The following is a 5,442-nucleotide window of genomic DNA, read 5'->3' on the forward strand; positions in this document are numbered from 1 at the left end:
AGTATGGATTTGAGAATCAATCAAAAGCATTGGTTTCTATCAAATGCTTTAGATTTTGATAACACACAAGTCAAGCTCCTAGATGAATCAACAAAGACAGAAATATGTGAGAATTTAGTCTGTATATTCTCATGCGCAGTAAACTTTTGTTGTCTAAATTCTATATTGCACCTTGGAATAACTAAGAAACTTCCTTGGTTACTTGTACCCAATTCAATTATGCACATGAGGAAAGTTAATAATTACAAGATATTTTTGCCAATTTTTCTTGTTTTTATTAGGAATCTAGAAAAATAACTGTTCTAGCTGAAAAGGAAAAATTTCAAGCAACTGGGTTAGCCATGAAATTGATGATTTCACTGATACTGGTCTGACTTGGTTACTGATTATGGTTGCTACAAATTTTGCTACAGGAACAAGGGGATACTGTTTGTAGCTATTGACTATAATAGGCCTCTTTCAGACCAAGGTCTTTTTGATATAGTGTTGAATAAGGTAATAAGGTTATAGTTTTACCTGCCCTGAATTTTTTTCATTTTTCTTCTAGTATAAACATTAGTCTATAGCTTCTTGTTCACACTGAAAATAGTTCAATGTCTTGTGCTTAACATTTGAAGTTTAATATCTCATGTTTAAATGATTGATTGGTTCTGTTCAACTTTGACTTATTAGTGCATTTTGTTTATGGAAATTGCAGTTATCGGGGAAAGAGTGGCGCCAAGTTCTTGAGGTTGGTTCCTTTTTTTGTAGCAATTTTTTTTCATGCTGATCAACTATAATAGTTGTGCTTGCTGCTAGTATTGTTTCGTTTGTGCATTTGATGCTAAATGGGGATAAATAAACACAGGAAAAGCTAGTCTTCTAGCTTTTTTGACATCCTGTTTGGCATAATTTACAGAATGAATGTCCATATCTCTCATTATGATCATGAGGTCGAGGCCTCAAGGTAAATCCGTGAGTGAACATGTTGATAGTCTCTCATTATAAAGACTAAAAGGAACATAAAGAACAAAGGGTATTGATAGTCTTTTTCTGCTGAAAATTCTGTTGTCTCCCATTATTGTTGCTGTTTGTGAGAGCTCAAGAGTATTGATAGTCTTTTTCTTTTGGCTTTAAATTGAGAATAAGTTAAAGCCATCATAGTATTGATAGTCTTGTTTCTTTGCTTTTGTTTTTATCTTACTTTTCTTTTGCTGGCAGAGTTGTGTCAGTTGTTTTCTAGTTTAGATAGTCTTTTTCTTTTGGCTTTGTGATGCCTTCTTATAGTGACTCCCTTTGCTTTTGTTTTTATCTTACCTTTCTTTTGATACTTTGCAGAAGCTTGGCACCTGTTGTGGAAAGGTACTTAGCTTGAGTTGTAAAAACAGTAGCAGCTGAGTTGAAAGGTACTTTGCAGAAGCTTAACTATCTAATATTCACTTTAAAACTATTTTAGGTTGTCTTTAGCTTATCATTTGAATATGTTGATGAGTTTGGTTCTAGGGTCAATAATGATAAGTTTGGATCTAGCTTATCACAATTCTTTAATTTAGTATGTGCTAATATGTATTGTTTTGATGTGGATGTTGCGTGTCTCTAGATTGTCTTAGCCTGTAACATTCCTGATATGACAATCTCAATTAAGATGTAAGTTGTATAGCCCATATATCCCATGGTTAGGGTACCCCTGTAGCTATGTTGCATCGTTGGAAGCAAATGTCTAATGGTAGCTGCTATTTAATCTGGCGATCTTATTTACATTAAATCCAAGTAGTTCCAACTTTTGCTATCCATCTGCGAAGTGATGTTACTCAGCCTACACGGTTTAGAAAAATTATTATGTCCTTTTACACTAAAATGTATAACTTACTTCAATGATTGTTTTTTATATAGAGCTATGGCGGTTTATCAATTGGCTGAGGGTAATAAAAAAAGGACTCAATGGCTTCGTCCCAAAGTAAGTGTAGTGTAGATTATGGTTGCGTCTTAATGTTGCTGTTTATACTACTTAACACTGGCTGTAATATGTACTGTTTTGATATATATTTAGTGTATAAAAATCTATTCATTTGTAGGCAAGGTTGCAGCCTAATGGGAATGATTGTGGATATTATGTGATGAAGAATTTGGTTGACATTGTCTCTGCTAGTATTACTAAGTCTTGGATGGAGGTATTACAAATGTTTGTCTCCCTATTTGTCTCATTGTTTGAGTTTTAATCAAAATGTCACAAAATAGGTATTTTAACCTATTCTACAAATTGTAGGTATTCAATAATCCAACGGCATTAACAGAACAAGAGTTGTATGATTTGCGAAATAGTTGGGCAACTTGCTTTCTTGACTTGTATAAACCTTAGAATTTATTTGGTATGTATTTAAAGTTTGTGACTAAACAATCTGAATTAAAGTTTGGGCAACTTTTTTTTTACATTATAACATGGATTGTTGATCTCTATATTTATTGCATCTGTTTATAGGGTTCAAAGTTGCTCACCTCCGCTGCTCTCCTAATTTATGCTTATGGTGCTGGTGGCTTTCCTGCTTGGGGAATTAATTTGCTGAACTGTTGCTGTTTTGCTGAATTGTTGCTGTTTAACTATTTTGTCCTAATTTCATGAGCAGTTGTTGTTTAAGTACATTTAAAGAACTAGAATTGCTGAATTGTTCTAGTTCTTTTAGGCTATTATGTTTTCTTTTTTGCTGGGACCTTGGATGTTTAACTCACTTGAGAGAGTGTCTTCTCAAGATCTCTTTTTATGTTAATAAATTTTCATTAAAAAAATATGTATATTCAGGTCAAATTCGTGTGGAAAAAAAAAGAAAAAAAAATTGTTGAGCATTCACATCGGTTTTCAGTCTAACCGATGTGAAAGTATACTTTTCACATCGGTTTTTTGGCTAAACGATGTGAAAAGTATACACATTTCACATCGGTTTTTTTGTCTAACCGATGTGAAAAGTATACATTTCACATCGGTTGGCTGACAGAACCGATGTGAGTATGACAAAACCGATGTGAAAAGTATATATTTCACATCGGTTGGCTGACAGAACCGATGTGAAAAGTATACATTTCACATCGGTTGACTGACTTAACCGATGTGAAAGGTATACCACATCAACATTGTTTACATCGGATAAAAAGGTTATGAGATACCACATCAACATTGTTTACATCGGATAAAAAACGATGTTAAAACTCAAAAATACCCGATGTGAAAACTAGTTTTTCTAGTAGTGGTTTTGTGAACGTCCTCGGCTTCATAATCATTCTACCAGATGTCTTTCTAATAATTTGAAAGCGAAGAAGGGTCTTGTAGTATGGTCTCATTGATGATTAATTCATGATTTTCAAAGTTTACACCAAATCCGATTTGTGGCTTGTAGAAGGCTGTTTTCCAGAAAGTTACGTTGTAACAACGAAGGGGAAGACTGATTCTCGGCATCCATGAAATGTTCAAGATCAAAGGAACGGGGCATGCATAAGTCTCTTTCAGCCATTAAATAGATTGAGAGAAAGAAAGGAAAGTGATAGAAAATATGATAGAGGAAAGTTATTAGGAGACTAGTGACTATGTATGAAGACAAGAATCTAGCTACTCGACTAAGGATTTTAGTCATTTAGGCAAATTCTGAGAAAAGGTCGATGATGAGGTGTATGCAGTTAGCTTTCTACATTCTAGGTCGTGCATGCACTACAAGAAAACAGGGTTTTGGCGGCGGTTAAAAGTAGGACCGACGGCAGTTAAAACCGCCGCTAAAAATAACTCCCGGCGGTTGGCCATCCGCCGGCAAGTTGAGCGTCACGGACATATTTACCGGCGGTTAGGTCAACCGCCACGCAATCTGCCGTTAAATAGTTTGCGGCGGTTATAACCGTCGCCAAAAGAACTGGTTTAATGCTATTAACGGGTAGGATTAAAGGCGGTTTGAACCGCCGCAAAAGAACTTGAATATTTAGGGGCGCTTGTAACCGCCGCCAAGTACCTTCCTTCAACAGATGTAAACTTGGATGTTGCGGCGGTCCCAACCGCCGGTAACATAAAACAAGTTATCTATTCTTTGTAGACCTAGCGGCAGTTGCAACCGCCGGTAAAACTCCAGAAAATTAACGTTATTTTTCCTTTTTTTTAACCTGCTTTATAATTTTCGTTGCATATTAAATTAATTAACAAAGGGAAAATGTTGTGGCAAAGAAAATTCATTCAACCACCAAATATTTTTCACAATGAAGCTAAGAGTGCTAAACACAAATCCAAAATATAAGTTATGTTCCACAAAGTGCACATAACATGTTCCACTAAAAGGAAATAAACACAATGGTATTTTCCACACATGGTCTACGAAGTTCATAACATGAAAATTTCTAAATCTATATAGTCTTTTGTGAGATATTAATTTTAGAAAAAGCATTAAGCTATATAAGTGTTATGTGGACCAGTGAAGGACAATTAAAGTAGATACAATACAGTGACTAGTATTAATCCAGGAATGCGTAGATCTAATGAGAGTGAGATGAGAGAGCAGTAGACAAGTCGTATCGTACGTTGTGCTTTCATTGTTTTTGCTTAGTCTTATGATTAAAGCACTTGTTTTGGCGACCTTTAAAGCCTTAAATATTCCTTTTTGACAACAATCACAGATTGGAAAATCATCAGAGTCTTCTTGTGATGAGGAGTGACAGGAGAATGATCCATTGTCTAGAGAGACTCCTCGATCTGGTTACTAGATATTCCTTCTGAATAGGGACATTGTTCCCCTAGGGATGAATGTGGGGGTAAATGCACTACTAGATTAATATTTTTATATTTAAATATTACAAGCTAAGTATGATATGAAGATATATCCTGTGTTGCCTGAGATTAGAGATATGAAGATTGAATAATGTGATTGAATGTGATATCAAGATTCTATATTTTTATTTTTCAGGGAAATTAACGTTTACACTCCATGTCGTCCGAGGAATCGATGAAAAGGAAAAAGAGGAATTATCCTCCATACATTCTACCGGCCTTTTAACACAATTATGGTTTGAAGCTTACAACGTCCAACATGATATCGACCAGATCACCCAAGAGGATCGTTGCACTTAATTAAAGAAAACAGGAAAGATCCGTTGAAGTAACTAAGGCAAGCCCTAAGAGATAAGTGACTCGAGGAAAAAGAAGTTGTCACGTGAGCTATGGAGAAGCAAGTTGAACAAAGAAGAAAAAGGCCAAAAACTCAATATTATCTCATCAAGTCAAATCGGACAACCATCTACCAACCAAAGACGTTCATATAAAAGGAAGAAGATCCACTGCTCAAGAAATCCTACATAACACTCGGATAAGCTCTTGAAAAGCATCCCTGCAACAAGTACAACAATGGGCAAGAGCATTAAATGCAAGACATATAATCGTTTGTACTTCGAAGTAACATGGACGATCAAGCATCAAGGAGACTCAATGTTCAACCATCT

The 5,442-nt window shown here is 35.3% G+C and overlaps 1 long non-coding RNA gene across 1 annotated transcript; it reads left to right on the forward strand.

Annotated features, from left to right (window-relative positions):
- Positions 1-426: 426 nt before the first annotated feature.
- Positions 427-1,368, forward strand: LOC130748187 (uncharacterized). Its single transcript, XR_009022621.1, has 3 exons — positions 427-495; positions 698-730; positions 1,318-1,368. It is a non-coding gene; the product is annotated as an uncharacterized LOC130748187 (long non-coding RNA).
- Positions 1,369-5,442: the final 4,074 nt, after the last annotated feature.

This window comes from Lotus japonicus, chromosome 3 (genome assembly GCF_012489685.1).
Source record: "Lotus japonicus ecotype B-129 chromosome 3, LjGifu_v1.2".
Lineage (NCBI taxonomy): Eukaryota > Viridiplantae > Streptophyta > Magnoliopsida > Fabales > Fabaceae > Lotus > Lotus japonicus.